Here is a 16890-nt window from a genome sequence, read left to right on the forward strand (position 1 = left end):
CAACATGCCGGTGAGACGCCTCATTTGCGATAGCCCGACTCGCTGGAATTCGACCCTGCTCATGTTCTCCCGCCTGCTAGAACAGAAGAAAGCCGTCACCCACTACCTCTACAACTACAGTAGAATGAAACAGTCTGGGAAGATGGGGATGTTCTGGCCCGACAACTGGACACTGATGAAAAATGCATGCAGGCTCATGCGGCCGTTTGAGGAGGTGACCAACCTGGTGAGCCGCAGTGAGGGCACCATCAGCGACTTAATTCCCTACGCTTACTTCTTGGTGCGTGCTGTGCGTAGAGTGGCGGATGAAGCTGTGAATGAGCGTGACCAGGAACCGTTACGGCAGGAACAGGCATGGGACCAATTTTCATCAGACCCAGCTGTTTCCTCAACACCTGCGGCAGCACAGAGGGGGGAGGAGGAGGAAGAAGAGAAGTCGTGTGCAGAAGATGAGTCAGACTCAGAGGATGATGAGCAAGGTGTTTCTTTGGGGGAGGAGGAGGAGGAGGAGGAGAGGGACGGCGGCAGGAGAACACCCACAGCAGGCGTCGCAGGGGGCTTGTGCTGCTCAACCTTCCCGTGTTATTGTTCGCGGCTGGGGGGAGGAGGTTGACTTACGTGACGTCACTGAGGAAGAGCAAGAGGAGATGGAGGGTACTGGATCCGACTTTGTGCAGATGTCGTCTTTTATGCTGTCCTGCCTGTTGAGGGACCCCCGTATAAAAAACCTCAAGGGGAATGAGCTGTACTGGGTGGCCACACTACTAGACCCTCGGTACAGGCACAAAGTGGCGGACCTGTTACCAACTCACCGGAAGGTGGAAAGGATGCAGCACATGCAGAACCAGCTGTCAACTATGCTTTACAATGCCTTTAAGGGTGATGTGACAGCACAACGCCAGCAAGGTACCACTGCCACTAATCCTCCTCCCGTGTCCACGCAGTCAAAGACAGGACGCTCCAGCGATCTCATGGTGATGTCGGACATGCGGACGTTCTTTAGTCCAACGCCTCGCCGTAGCCCTTCCGGATCCACCCTCCACCAACGCCTGGAACGGCAGGTAGCCGACTACCTGGCCTTAAGTGTGGATGTAGACACTGCTGTGAACAGCGATGAGGAACCCTTGAACTACTGGGTGCGCAGGCTTGACCTGTGACCAGAGCTGTCCCAATTTGCCATCCAACTTCTCTCCTGCCCTGCCGCAAGCGTCCTGTCAGAAAGGACCTTCAGCGCAGCTGGAGGCATTGTCACAGAGAAGAGAAGTCGCCTAAATCACAAAAGTGTTAAGTACCTCACCTTTATAAAAATGAATGAGGCATGGATCCCGGAGGGCTGCTGCCCGCCCCAAGACTAAGTCAGTCCCCGCACACACAGCATCTCTGCCTGCACGCCGTGTGACTGGCTGCCTGGCCTGCCCCAAGAAGACTAAGTCGCTCCCAGTCCCTCCACACAGCATGTCTGCCTGCAGGCCGCTTGACTACCTTCTCCGCCACCACCAACAGGGTCCGGGACTCCAGGCGGATTGCTGAATTTTTTAGGCCGCTGTAATAATTTTTCTGGTGCGTGTACATGACTGCCTAATTTTTCTGGCTGCACTGCGGGCAGCTGCAACAACAAAAGAAAAGGCATGTACATGCGCCCATTCCCCTTCGTGATCATTACCTTGCCGTGGTGAAGGGGCTTGCGTATCACAATGAAGCAATGACCGGCGCCTAGATGAGTGTCTCGGGGGGCACACAAAAGATAATAAGGTCGTTGCTTCATTGTGGTCAGACCAAATTTGATCAGCTGGACAGTCACTGTTCTGTCATTCAGCTACATCAGCCAGGCGACCATATGGGCTGTAAAGCCACCAAAACCTGCACTCTCGCCATGGTGCGCACCAGTCCAGCACGGCCATCACTACACAAACAGCTGTTTGCGGTGCGTTACACGGTGAGTTTGGTGTGTCAGTGTGAAGCAGTACCTTAATTACACTACCTGATTGATGTATACACATGCAAGATGTTTTAAAGCACTTTAGGCCTGTCATTTAGCATTCAATGTGATTTCTGCCCTTAAAACGCTGCTTTGCGTCAAATCCAGACTTTTCCCTGGGACTTTTGGCATGTATCCCACTCCGCCATGCCCCCCTCCAGGTGTTAGACCCCTTGAAACATCTTTTCCATCAGTTTTGTGGCCAGCATAATTTTTTTTTTTCAAAGTTCGCATCCCCATTGAAGTCTATTGCGGTTCGCGAACTTTAACGCGAACCGAACGTTACGCGAAAGTTCGCGAACCTAAAATCGGAGGTTCGGCCCATCTCTAGTCTCCAATAGGTGAGATTGTTAAGTGTTTTTAATCTACTATATTCATATCCAGTGGGAGAGGTTTGACTTAGGGGGTGTGTTTTTTAGGTGTATCACACAGTTCCCCATCAGGTCCTCCATGCTGTTTATGCACTGTGATTCGTTGATTCAAACACTGACCACCGATTGGTGCTGCTTTTGTATATAAGGAGTGGTGGAAGGTGATTGTTTGTATTGCAGTTTTGACAACTTGATAAAGAGCCCCATGGCTCGAAACAGCGGTCTGTCGTTGTTATATCACTGCTGATTTTAATCGATGTGATCAATAAAGAGAGGATTATTTTCATCGTTGGTGCCTGCTCCATACGGATTTACTGAACTAACGGCTCCGGTGGTGTGGAACGCCATAAGCTTGGGCACACGCTTCTCCCTACGTTTGATGGGTGCTGATCCAAACCTTTCCTGTGTTTACTAAATACATACACATAAAATATACAATTCTCCCAGAGTTAAAACGCAACTGAAATCACGTTAAAAAATGAGTTTCACTTACCACACTTCTGCCAGCCCCCTGCAGCCCACCTGTTCCCACGCAGCCGCTCACCGATGCTCCAGTCCCCCGCCGCGGCTCACTTTCACTTCATGCAGTTGGAGTGCACTGCACCTGCACGGCCCTGGCGGGCGGTTTACGCGGATTAGAGCCGGAGCAGCCTTCACAGGCTAGCAGGCTGCCACAGAGCTGTGCGCATCCCGTTTTTGAATAACCATGTGATATCTGATGTGGACTTTGTTTATGTTTTTTAACTTTTTAAATAAATGTGGGTGTAAATCCCTTGCACTTTTACGCTATGTTGAGGCGTTTTCTTTGGAGGTGACGATTACTGGAGTACAAGTGTCCTGCTGTGGTTGCCTGAGGTGGCTGAGGGGTGGCCAATACCCCTATCGCGCTGACGGGCCCGTTTGGCCAGCTGATCCGGTGAGTCCTTTCATATTGGGGGGAGTGTTGATTGATCCAAACCCCCCGTCCTCATATGCCTATGAAGTGCCAACTATTGCATATGACTTGATAAAGAGACTGATATACGCTGAGCGCTGTACCCAATTTTCCTATTATTTATTCTCTACAAAAACATACCCTGGAAAAGACCTACACAATGATGTCAGCCAGATTCAATAATTGTTTGCACACGGATTTGGCAGTTGGATTGAGCAACTGCAGTTTTTGTTTTTATTTTATTATTTTATCATTATTTAGTATTTATATACTGTAGTTCAGCAAGTGCTTTTCTATAGAAGGAAATAACTGAGAATCCCCCAGGAGGAAATGGACTAGTCCAAATCCTGTCAGATTTTCACTAGCTACTGTAAGTGACAGCCACGCAGCAAAAAATAATTTACACTGCATTTCACCCTGGAAGAAATGTACATTTATATGTATGCATTTGAAATTTTATTTTTTTTATTTTGTGATGTCCTTTAAGTGGCTGACTATAGAGATATAACATTTACTGCTAATTCCTATTCGGTGGGCGGGGAGGCAGGAAGTAGCAGGATCCGAAAGATCGCATGAAAAACTCGCGCATCCCTACTTCGTAATGAGCCACATCGGCTGTGCGTCTGAAAAGGCCAGGAGGCTGGACACTTGTCTGTGACATAATGGCGGAGGCCACTGCGCCACACCCCCCTCTACCAGAACGTGGAGCTTTCTCAGGCCGCTGACATTTCGCAGAGGAACGCCTGGCTGTGTAATGGAAAGGCGTGCTCATTCTTTTTCTCGCTTTTGCATTGTTTCCCAGCAGGCGTCACCCGTTAGGACTTCAGGTTCGGCCCTGCCTCAGCCCCTTGTCGCATTTTCGTGTTAAATTCTGACAGCCTTCCTCCCAAAGTACTTTGAATTATTTTCAGGCTCCGCCAGTTACGTTTTTCCCTGCTGAGCAAAATGGGGAGCCTCCCGCTGCTCGCCGTGCTGCCATTAGGGCTGTAATTCAGTCGTTCTACACCGACTTACAACCTCTGTAGAGAAAACTTTGCTTAAATGTCCGTGAAAATAAAGAAAACTTTTCAGAAAAATACAGCAGAATACATTGCAGGCAACGAGAAAGGCAGGATTAGGTCTGTTTTTAAGTGCTTTTTAGGGATGCGCTGGGCATGATCTTTTAACCCCATTAAGAGTTAAAGTGATAATGAGCAGGTTTACATATCACCATTGGTACTTACCTGGGGCTTCCTTCAGCACACCGTAGCCTGTGAGGTCTCCCGGCGTCCTTCTGGCTCCTCTCCCGGTCTTCCTGGCGGCTCCGTTAATTGGCGACTTCCGTGTGAAGTCGCCAGTATGAGTCCCCACCGTGCACGTTACTCGTCGTCATGCTGGCTGGCGTGAGAGTCCTGCGCATGCGCAGTTCTTTAACTCTGAACCACACATGCGCAGGACTCTCACATTCCTTTTCAATTCAAGAATTACTATCAGTTTTTCTGATTGATTGGAACTCTGGAAAAATCTGATTAATGTTCCACACACACGTGTTACATTTTTCCCCAATTATGAAGAAAACTTATTGAAAGCTCTGAAAAAATGACTTGCATTTCTACATTATAAAATTGTCAATCTACCACACACACCATACAATCTTGTAAAAAAATTGATCAGAAATTTCCACCACTGCCGATCAAGAAAAATCGGGAAATCTGATTGGAATTTTCACTTGAATAAAAATAAAAAAAAAAACTTTTGATTTTTCTTTAATTGCTGTAAAATTGGATCATTTTATTGTATCGTGTGTGACCATCTTTACACTTGCAAAGGGCAGCATTAGAAATTCGCTGGGCTTGGCTTGCATAGGAGTGCACAGAGCCTTAAAGAGACTCTAACAAATTTTTCAGCCTTAGTTCTTCTATCCTATGAGTTCCTATGCCTGTTCTAATCTGCTCTGGCTTACTGCAGTCTTTCCTAACTGCAGTGTCTCTGTAATAATTCAATGTATCTTTCCTCTGTCCTGTTTGTCAGGCTAAGGCTTGATTGTGTGGAATGTGCAGGGCTGCTTGTGATTGGTAGAAGCGATACACACCCTCTGCAGGCCCCCTGCATACTCTGAATGACTCACACTCTATGCTTAGCTGAGCCTATTAGAAGCTGGTTAGTTTGTATGTAAACACGGGCCCGTTCAGACTACAAAGTGCGGACCGCAACGCATGCGGACCGCAACGCGTACGAACGCACGCATGTCCGCGTTCGTATGCGTTGCGTGGCTGATCCCATCACTGAAAAGTGAATGGGACAGCCGCGCGTTTTTGTAAAATCTGCGTGCAGCATGCGTTCCCGGACCGCACAGGTCCGGAACGCATGCTGTGTGAACATCAGACATTGCACTCTATGCAATGTCTGATGTCGTGCGTTTTGGCCACCTGCACGCGTTTCCAAAACGCGGCTGGAAACGCGTGCAGTGTGAACGGGCCCAAGCCAGGATTGCAGCAGAGAGTGGCAGAAACAGCACAGAGGGGCACAGGAGAAAATAATGAATAGAATGGTATGCTTTTTATTGCAAGAATATTAGAGTATAGATTCTCTTTAAAGAGACTCTGTAACAATTTTTTCAGCCTTAGTTCTTCTATCCTATGAGTTCCTATGCCTGTTCTAATGTGCTGGGGCTTACTGCAGCTCTTCCTAATTACACTGTCTCTGTAATAAATCAATGTATCTTTCCTCTGTCCTGTTTGTCGGGCTAAGGCTTTGATTGTGTGGAATGTGCAGGGCTGCTTGTGATTGGTAGAAGCGATACACACCCTCTGCAGGCCCCCTGCATACTCTGAATGACTCACACTCTATGCTTAGCTGAGCCTATTAGAAGCTGGTTAGTTTGTTTGTAAACACTGCCTAAAACTGTTAATTACAAGCCAGGATTGCAGCAGAGAGTGGCAGAAACAGCACAGAGGGGCCAGGGGCGTAGCAATAGGGGGTGCAGAGGTAGCGACCGCATCGGGGCCCTTGGGCCAGAGGGGCCCCGAAGGGCTCTCCCTCATCTACATTATTACCTCTCTATTGGTCCTGTGCTCATAATAATCATTTCTATAGATGCTGTGAATAGTAGTAATCACTAACAAACTGTTTCCCAGCCTCTTCTTGCACCTCTGACACTGTAGTTGCCATTGGCAGGTTTTGGCATGCCGTATCAATTGTTATGTATAGAGTGCTTGGGGGGCCCCATTTAAAACTTGCATCTGGGCCCACAGCTCCTTAGCTACGCCACTGAGAGGGGCACAGGAGAAAATAATGAATAGAATGGTATGCTTTTTGTTGTAAGAATATTAGAGTACAGATTCTCTTTAAAGTCCCGTAACGTCTCCTTCCTGTCCTGCAGCAGAAATACAGGGAAGCGAGAAGAGCCGGAGCGTTTTCTCAGAGAGCCGGACTTCTCCGCTGAACGGCGAGATTACGGCTGTAATGGCGGCTCTGTAGACAACGGGGGGTGCGCCGTTTTACTCAGCAGGGAGAAATGTTTATCATGGAGCTGAAAAGTAATTTGAAGCGCTGTGAGAGGAAGACTGTCAGAATTTAACATTAAAAAAATAACATTGCGAGCTGAGGCAGGGCTGGATAACGTTCCCGCAATACTAAAGCAAAACCAGAAATAACAATGATCCCGCCTTTCCATTACACAGGCATGGGGCTACTCTGCACAGAGTCCCCGGCCCTGTCCTCTGCCAGGACCATAGGAGGTGCCCTAGGAGAAAAGGGGTAGGTGCTGGAGGGGGGAAGTATTCACTTGTGGCTGAATTAAAAGATCAATTTTAACCCCCCCCCTGGCTGTAATCCATAACTGAGCTCAGGCTCAGTTTCAGGAGCTGGAAGGGGTAAGCCTGAGCTCAGTTTGGGCTGGCCAAAACCGCTGCTCCTATTGGCTGCTTGAAACTCGCGTGAGATCAGAGCTCTGCAGCAGGACCCAGGCTTCCCCCCCAGCTATCAGCCTGCTCTTTGGCTGCCGGGATCCCCATTCCCCCACTCTAATTCCAAGGAACACGGCGGCCAGGCTGGAGGCAGTGGAGGAGCAGCGATGCGGTGTGAAGTCGCACAGTAGCGTGGATTGTGTGGAGAGGCCCTAGAACTGCGCAGCCGCACTCACGTGTATGCGGACTGCACAGCCGCAGTCAGCTCCGGCTGCCATATTAGGAGAGGAAGGAGAGTCCGACCCCATCTGTGGGGTCGGGAGTGGCACGGGGGCTATTACACTGCGGGGACCCGGCAGAACTGCACGGAGGGCGCGGATGGCGTCCTCCGTGCATTTAAACGTGATTAAGGTACTTCACTTTTTTAAAGTTTTTGGGCCCGTAAGTCCTTTAAGAATCGGAGGCCTAACAATCTTGAAAAAAAATGTACCGCTTTTGACTCCCAGACAGAATTCCAGACCGAAATGCTCCGCCAGGCAGGTTAATGTAAATCAGTTAAGACTGAACAATCTAACCAAATACATTAGTAATAATCATATACTGTATAGTTCAGTGGTTCTCAGACTTTTTTAGGGGAGGGCACCCTTGAAGACTTTGAAGGCACCCCTTGTAAAGATAACAACTGAAATGCCGTATGCAACAGAGATACGCTGACCTGGTGCTGAAACAGCTTACGTTCCACTGGGGTAGCCAGAGGTACCCTCCAGTATTAGGTAGCCAGAGGGCATACATTTGAAAAGGGCACCTGATATAGATGAAAAAAATCCAGATTCGGCTACAAAAGGCGCCTGGTGTAGCTAAAAATCTAGTTTTAGTTTATATAAAAAAAGGATGCTGTTATAGTGGAAATTTGTGGGGCTATAAAAATGGTAGGTACACACCATACATTTCTATTATTTCCACCATGTAGGATCTGAACTTCGAATTTCGATCAATTCTTTGATTTTCCGCCCCAGGTGAGGTGTGCGTGTGTTAAGAGGGGAATGCGCCTGGAGCAGCGAAGGCACAAGTGGAGGCCGTTCCTGCCGTGCACCCAGTCGAGCAAGGCGGCCCAACATCTTGCAGCATGTGCAATCGAGAATGCAACCAATTTTCATCCCGAATTGGTTGCTGTGTAGGGTGGGCAAGCATTTGGCGGCACTGATTTTCATCCAATTCGATTATAATAATCGAATTGGATGGTCGATCAGCCTCCAAGTCGCCTGATGTATGGCCACCTTAATGTCATAAGAGCCAGGTGAGCTGTATTTAGAGTCAGAATTGTGCTGGAGTGGACTGAACAGTTCTGCTGTATATTTGTCGATAGAGGTTTGGATTTTTACTATTGCGTGAGATGGAGTTCTTTCTACTGCTTGAGATGGAATAAAGGAGACTAGCCGACCCGTGGCGTAGCATAAGCCGCATAAGGGGGTAGCGGGCAGGAAGGGGGTATTGGGCACAGCGGTGGGGAGGGGGGTCAGACCCCCACTCCCTCACCTGGGTCCCCATGTGCGCTCCCCCTCCAGCTTAAGCTCAGCAGGACCCCCCCTCCCTCACCTGGGTTCCCCATGTGCGCTCCCCCTCCAGCTTAAGCTCTGCAGGACCCCCCCCCCTCCCTCGCCTGGGTCCCCTATTTGCACTCCCCCTCCAGCTTAAGCTCAGCAGGACCCCCCCCCCTCCCTCACCTGGGTCCCCCATGTGCGCTCCCCCTCCAGCTTAAGCTCAGCAGGACCCCCCCTCCCTCACCTGGGTCCCCCATGTGCGCTCCCCCTATAGCTTAAGCTCAGCAGGACCCCCTCCCTCACCTGGGTCCCCCATGTGCGCTCCCCCTGCAGCTTAAGCTCAGCAGGACCCCCCCCCCCTCCCTCACCTGGGTCCCCCATGTGCACTCCCCCTCCAGCTTAAGCTCAGCAGCAGCCGCCGCTATTAGTAGGAGGCAGCGGGTGGGGATGACTCGCCTCTTCCGCGTTCCAGCGTGCATTCCACTGTCGTCACTTCCTGCAATGCCGCCCACTGGGACGGTATTGCAGGAAAAGACGACAGTGGAACATACGCTGGAACACGGAAGAGGTGAGTCATTCCCGCCCACTGCCTCTTACTAATAGTGGCGGTTGCTGCTGAACTTAAGCTAGAAGGGGAGCGCAGATGGGGGACCCAGGTGAGGGTGGGGGGGGTGTCCAACCCCCCTCCCCGCCACTGTGCCCAATAACCCCTTCCTGCCCGCTACCCCCTCCAGCTCGGCGGGAAGTCTAGGACTGCCCTTGGGGGCAGGGCGCTACTTCTTCTTGCTTGGATCAGCCCCTTCTTCTTGCTTGGACCGGCCCTGGGGGCAGGGCGCTACTTCTTCTTCTTGCTTGAAGGTTGAGGCACTTACTCTATTATATATATAGATTTTTGAACTTTTGGTCTGCTCGTGGTGTATGGATCCTCATCTCTTCACATTGGTGGCAGCCAAGAGCAAGAGCTGGATTTATCCAATTTCCTGGGACAGTTGCGAATAATGGACAAATTACCAGCTGCTGTGTTATTAGGAAATTATGTGGGCAACCTAAGATGCTGCTTAAAGGACAACTGAAGTGAGAGGGATTTGGAGGCTGCCATATTTGTTTCCTTTTAAACAATACCAGTTGCCTGGCTATCCTGTGGATCCTTTGCCTTCTAATGCTTTTAGCTATAGACCACGAACAAGCATGCAGCAGATCAGGTGCTTCTGACATTATTGTCAGATCTGACAAGATTAGCTGCATTCTTGTTTCTGGTGTTATTCACATCTACTACAGCGAAATAAATCAGCAGGACTGCCAGGCAACTGGTATGATTTAAAAGGAAATAAATATGGCAGCCTCCATAGCCCTCTCACTTTAGTTGTTATTTAAAGGGAAGGTCCAAGCAAAATAAAAAAAATGAGTTTCACTTACCTGGGGCTTCTACCAGCCCCATGCAGCCATCCTGTGCCCTCCGAGTCACTCACTGCTGCTCCAGTTCCCCACTGGCAGCATGCCAACCTCGGAGGTCGGCGGACCGCATTGCGTACATTTTTACGCATTCCAGCTAGTGCAGGAACATTAACACATACCAATGAGTAAAAATGTACGCACTGAACCACTAACGCGTAAAAATGTATGTGTTAATGTTCCTGCACTAGCTGGAATGCGTAAAAATGTACGCAATACGGTCCGCCGACCTCTGAGGTCGGCATGCTGCCAGTGGGGGACTGGAGCAGCAGTGAGTGACTACGAGAGCACAGGATGGCTGCATGGGGCTGGTAGAAGCCCCAGGTAAGTGAAACTCATTTTTTTTATTTTGCTTGGACCTTCCCTTTAAAGTAAATGGAAACCACTGATTAAAAAAAAAAAGCCAGATACTTACCTATGGAGAGGGAAGGCTCTGGGACCTGATAAGCCTTCCCTCTCCTCTCCCGCTGCCCCCGGGAGCAGTATTTGACTCATTTGGTCAAATACTGCTCGCTCCGCTTGTTGAAGGTGACTTCGGAAAGTGACCCTCTCTCTCGCGCACAATTTTCTGGCAGATTTCTCTGCCAGATCGATTATTTCCAACATGTCAGATCTGAATTTCAATCAATTTTTCGAGTTTTCCAATCGTTTTTTCAATCGACTTTTATTCAGTTCTATTGAAAATCAATCAAAAAAGATTAAAAATTTTTTTTTTAAAAACTGATGGGAAAATTGAAAAAAATTGATCGAAAATTCAGATCGGACATGTTGGAAATAATCGATCTGGCAGGTAAATCTACCAGAAAATTGCATGGTGTGTACCTAGCATCAGAGCCAGGTGACTAGTGAAGGGTTCAAGAGTTATCACAACGCAGACGTTTTATGATTCTGTATTTTGTCACCAGTTATGTATTTTGTGTATTGGTGTTCAGCATTGTCTGTATTATTATGTACCCCATGTTCATTTCTTAATTTGTACAGTGCCATGGAATATGTTGGCGCTTTATAAATCAATAATAACAGTGGCGTAGCTTAGGAGCTGTGGGCCCCGATGCAAGTTTTACATGGGGCCCCCCAAGCACTCTATACATAACAATTGATACGGTGCACCAAAACCTGCCAATGGCAACTACAGTGTCAGAGGTGCAAGAAGGGGATGGGGAACAGTTTGTTAATAATTACCACTATCCAAAGTATCTATAGAAGTGATTATTCTGAGCACAGGACCAATAGAGAGCTAATACTGAAGTTCAGGGTGGGCACTACGGGGCCCCTCGGCCCAGGGGCCCCGATGCGGTCGCTACCTTTGCAACGGCTATTGCTACGCCCCTGAATAATAATAATAATAATAAAGAGCAACTTGAACCAAGGAGTGAACTTCATCCCAATCAGTAGCCGATACCTCCTCAAGAAATCTTTACCTTTTCTCGAATAGATAATCGGGGGTTTGTGGGGCTGAAACTTGTGAAAATTGTGGTGAAACCCCTCCCACTGTGTGATTTCATGACCATGGTCTTGACCGTTTGCTGTCTGTGAACCTTGTTGCATTGTGGGAAATGATGGCTGTTTAGAACTGCCAAGCAAGCAGAATCTCCCTCTGTGCATAGAACTCTCTGTGCATAGAACATTCCACACAGATCACCTGGCAGAACTAAAGATGTCACCACCAGTGATAAATGTCAGAATGTAAATCGGGGAGAGGAAAGATTTTACAATGGGCAAACACTGACTAAATAATCAATAAATCCATATAAAAAATAAGTAATTTGATTTGTTACGTTATGTTCACTGCAGTTCCTCTTTAAATTCCGACACTAATAGATATATACAGAACTCCACTTAAATTCTCTCATTTTTCAGGATACGGGTCCCTCAACCCTCTCACTTTCTGTGTTTCCAGTTTACATATTGTAACGTGAGGTGTTGGAGCAGCGCTTGACGTACTTTCATTCATTGCAATGGCCAGAACGGAGGTGTACTGGCTAGCACTCTTGCCTTGCAGCGTTGGGTTCCCCGGTACCAAATCCCAGCCAGAGCACTGTATATATGTAGAGTGTATGTTCTCCCCGTGGCTGTGGGTTCCTTCTCACACACCAATAACATTCACATAAGTTAATTGGCTTTTCCCTAAATTGGCCCCCTAGACTACATACATCAGTGGTTCCCAATCTTTTTAAAGTCTTGGCACATCATGCTAAACGCTCAGACCTCCGTGACACATCAACCTCCACCCCCCAAATAAAATGCCCTCGGACTCAGTATAGGTAAGTAGGTAGCCACCGTATAGGAACCCTCAGTATAGGTAGCCAGGTGTAGGTGCCCTTGGTATAGGTAGCCAGTTTTAGGTGCCCTCAGTATAGGTAACCAGATGTAGGTGCCCCCAGTATAGGTAGCCAGGTGTAGAGGTACCCTCGGTATAAGCCAGTTCTAGGTGCCCTCAGTATAGGTAGCCCGGTGTAGGTGCCCCCAGTATAGGTAGCCCGGTATAGGTAGCCCGGTGTAGGTGCCCCCAGTATAGGTAGCCAGCTGTAGGTTCCCTCAGGATAGGTAGCAAGGTGTAAGTACCCCCAGGATACGTAGCGAGGAGTAGGTGCCCTCAGGATAGGTAGCGAGGTGTAGGTGCCCTCAGTATAGGTAGTGAGGTGTAAATCCCCTCAGGATAGGTTGTTAGGTGTAGGTGACCTCAGTATAGGTAGCGAGGTGTAGGTGCCCTCAGGATAGGTAGCGAAGTGTGAGCGCCTTCAGTATAGGTAGTGAGGTGTAGGTGCCGTCAGTATAGGTAGCGTGGTGTAGGTGCCCTCATGAAGGGTAGCGAAGTGTGGGTGCCTTCAGGATAGGTAAAGTGGTGTAGGTGGCCTCAGGATGGGCAGCGAGGTGTAGGTGCCTTCAGGAAAAGTAGAGAGGTGTAGGTAGCGGGATGTGGTGCCCTCAGGATAGGTAGCGAGGTGTGGTGCCCTCAGGATAGGTAGTGAGGTGTAGGTGCCTTCAGGATAGGTAGTGAGGTGTAAGTGCCTTCAGTATAGGCAGCGAGGTGTAGGTGCCTTCAGGATAAGTAGAGAGGTTAGGTGCACTCAGGATAGGTAGCGAGATGTGGTGCCCTCAGGATAGGTAGTGAGGTGTAGGTGCCTTCCGGATAGGCAGCGAGGTGTAGGTGCCCTCAGGATAGGTAGCGAGATGTGGTGCCCTCAGGATAGGTAGTGAGGTGTAGATGCCTTCAGGATAGGCAGCGAGGTGTGAGTGCCTTCAGGATAAGTAGAGAGGTGTAGGTGCCCTCAGGATAGATAGCCAGGAGTAGCTGCCTTCAGGATAGGTAAGGAAGTGTAGGTGCCCTCAGGATAGGCAGCGAGATGTGGTGCCTTTAGGATAAGTAGAGAGGTGTAGGTGCCCTCAGGTTAGGTAGCGAAATGTGGTGCCCTCAGGATAGGCAGCGAGTTGTAGCTGCCCTCAGGAAAGGTAGCGAGGTGTGGTGCCCTCAGGATAGGTAGTGAGGTGTAGGTGCCTTCAGGATAGGTAGTGAGGTGTAGGTGCCTTCAGGATAGGAAGTGAGGTGTGGGTGCCTTCAGGATAAGTAGAGAGGTGTAGGTAGCCTCAGGATAAATAGCTAGGTGCCCTCAGGATAGACAGCCAGGAGTAGCTGCCTTCAGGATAGGCAGCGAGGTGTAGGTGCTCTCAGGGTAGGTAGCGAGGTGTGGTGCCCTCAGGATAGGTAGTGAGGTGTAGGTGCCCTCAGGATAGGTAGCCAGGTGTGGTGCCCTCAGGATAGGTAGTTAGGTGTAGGTGCCTTCAGGATAGGAAGTGAGGTGCGGGTGCCTTCAGGATAAATAGAGAGGTGTAGGTGCCCTCAGGATAGATAGCTAGGTGCCCTCAGGATAGATAGCCAGGAGTAGCTGCCTTCAGGATAAGTAGCGAGGTGTAGGTGCTCTCAGGATAGATAGCTAGGAGTAGAGGTGCATACACACATCAGACTATAGTCTTTGGAAAATGAAAGATCACAGACCAATCTTACCACCCTTCATGTAGTATGAGAGCCATACTCTACACAGTCTTTTCTATGGAGCTGAACTCCACATCAGAAAAAAATCTTTGCAAGATGCTGCACACACAGATGCTGTACAGACACAAAAGATCAGTATCTGCAAAAGATCTGTTCCTGCCAAAAATCCATTCCTGCAAATTGCAATGATAGTCTATGAGATCTGCAGATCATCATACACACATGATTTAACTGACATTCATCTGCAGATCAGATCCACCAGGGTGGATTTTCAGATCTGCAGATGACTGCTTGATCTGCAGATGAATGTCAGTTAAATCATGTGTGTATGATGATCTGCAGATCTCATAGACTATCATTGCAATTTGCAGGAATGGATTTTTGGCAGGAACAGATCTTTTGCAGATACTGATCTTTTGTGTCTGTACAGCATCTGTGTGTGCAGCATCTTGCAAAGATTTTTTTTCTGATGTGGAGTTCAGCTCCATAGAAACGACTGTGTAGAGTATGGCTCTCATACTACATGAAGGGTGGTAAGATTGGTCTGTGATCTTTCATTTTCCAAAGATATAGTCTGATGTGTGTATGCACCTTAGGAGTCCCCAGTAGCATGTGCTGGTTGGGAATCACTGACATACACTAATGCTTCATACACACTTGAGATAACAGTCTTTGGAAAAGGCAAGATCACAGAACAATTTTACCCATTCAAGGGCAGCACGGTGGCGTAGTGGTTAGCTCTCTCGCCTTGCAGCACTGGGTCCCTGGTTCGAATCCCAGCCAGGGCACTATCTGCAAAGAGTTTGTATGTTCTCTCTGTGTCTGCGTGCGTTTCCTCCGGGCACTCCGGTTTACTCCCACATTCCAAAAACATACGGATAAGTTAATTGGCTCCCCCTAAAAAATTAGCCCTAGACTACAGTACTTACACTACATAATATAGACATATGACAATGGTAGGGATTAGATTGTGAGCTCCTTTGAGGGACAGTTAGTGACAAGATATATACAGTGGTGTGAAAAACTATTTGCCCCCTTCCTGATTTCTTATTCTTTTGCATGTTTGTCACACTTAAAGGGAAGGTTCAGGGACGCTGTGAAAAAAACAAAAATCCAAATCCACTTACCTGGGGCTTCCTCCAGCCCGTGGCAGGCAGGAGGTGCCCTCGTCGCGGCTCCGCAGGCTCCCGGTCTCCTCCGGTGGCGCGCCCGACCTGGCCAGGCCGGCTGCCAGGTCGGGCTCTTCTGCGCTCCAATGTGCGGCTCACTGGTGCGCGCTGACGTCATCGGACGTCCTCCGGGCTGTTCTGAGCAGGCTCAGTAGTTCTCTTAGCTTTAGAAATGGCTTTATAACCTTTACCAGACTGATAGATCTCAATTACTTTTGTTCTCATTTGTTCCTGAATTTCTTTGGATCTTGGCATGATGTCTAGCTTTTGAGGTGCTTTTGGTCTACTTCTCTGTGTCAGATAGCTCCTATTTAAGTGATTTCTTGATTGAAACAGGTGTGGCAGTGATCAGGCCTGGGGGTGACTACAGAAATTGAACTCAGGTGTGATAAACCAACAAGGGGGGGCAATCACTTTTTCACACAGAGCCATGTAGATTTGGAGTTTTTTTTCTCACTAAATAATAAAAACCTTCATTTAAAACTGTATTTTGTGTTCAATTATGTTATCTTTGTTAGTTAACGGTTTTTGATGAGCAGAAACATTTAAGTGTGACAAACATGCAAAAGAATAAGAAATCAGGAAGGGGGCAAATAGTTTTTCACACCACTGTATATACACTGTACAGCGCTGTGTAATATGTCGGTGCTATATAAATACTATATAATAATAATAATAATTCCATATAGTATGAGAGCCATACTCTACATATAGTATGAGAGTTAAACCAAGTGTGTATGATGATCTGCAGATCTCATAGACTATGAATGCATTTTGCAGGAATGGATCTTTTGCAGGAAGAGATCTTTTGCAGATAATGATCTTTTGAGTGTGTACAGCATCTTTGTGTGCAGCATCCTGCAAAGATTTTATCTGATGGGGAGTTCAGCTCCATAGAATAGACTGTAGGTATGGCTCTCATACTACATGGAAGGGGGTAAAATTGGTCTGTGATCTTTCATTTTCCAAAGACTTTTATCTCAAGTGTGTATGAAGCATTACACATACATATACATACAGAGACATATGACTATGGTAGGATTAGATTGTGATCTCCTCTGAGGGACAATTAAGTGACAAGACTGTGTACTCTGTGCATCGCTGCGGAAGATGTTGGTGCTATATAAATACTAAAAAATAATAATTGTATTGTAATATATTCCCAGTACTGCCACCCGCAGCCGCTATGCTAGGAGTCCTTGTTTTTTCTTTTGCTTGTCTCTCTCAGAAACGCAGTCGCTGTGATTTACTGCACATAAAGGGGAAGGTAGTTTCTCGTAGGATTTTTTGTGTGCCATTACTTTTTGCCCCCCAATACATTTGTTAGAGAGTTTTATGAACTGATACCAATAACCTGATTCAGGTAGCAAGCAAAGCTCTCCTATGATATAAGCGACCCGCTCAGGACCAGCACACCCTGCATGCAAAGGAGGAAGGGGGCACCAGACCCCTCCTATACAGTTACAACAAGCCTCCTTCTGCCTGCCCCCAAGAGACGCTTAACATTCTTATTGAAAACTTATAGTCCAAAAAATAGCTAGCGCTCAATCCATGCATCCAGAGG

At 48.0% G+C, this 16890-nt stretch overlaps 1 long non-coding RNA gene across 2 annotated transcripts in view; it reads left to right on the forward strand.

Annotated features, from left to right (window-relative positions):
• Positions 1–16890, forward strand: part of LOC137542151 (uncharacterized) — a 239135-nt gene that overhangs the window by 172149 nt on the left and 50096 nt on the right. The gene's annotated exons all lie outside the window — the stretch shown is intronic.

The sequence above is a fragment of the Hyperolius riggenbachi genome, chromosome 12 (genome assembly GCF_040937935.1).
Source record: "Hyperolius riggenbachi isolate aHypRig1 chromosome 12, aHypRig1.pri, whole genome shotgun sequence".
Lineage (NCBI taxonomy): Eukaryota > Metazoa > Chordata > Amphibia > Anura > Hyperoliidae > Hyperolius > Hyperolius riggenbachi.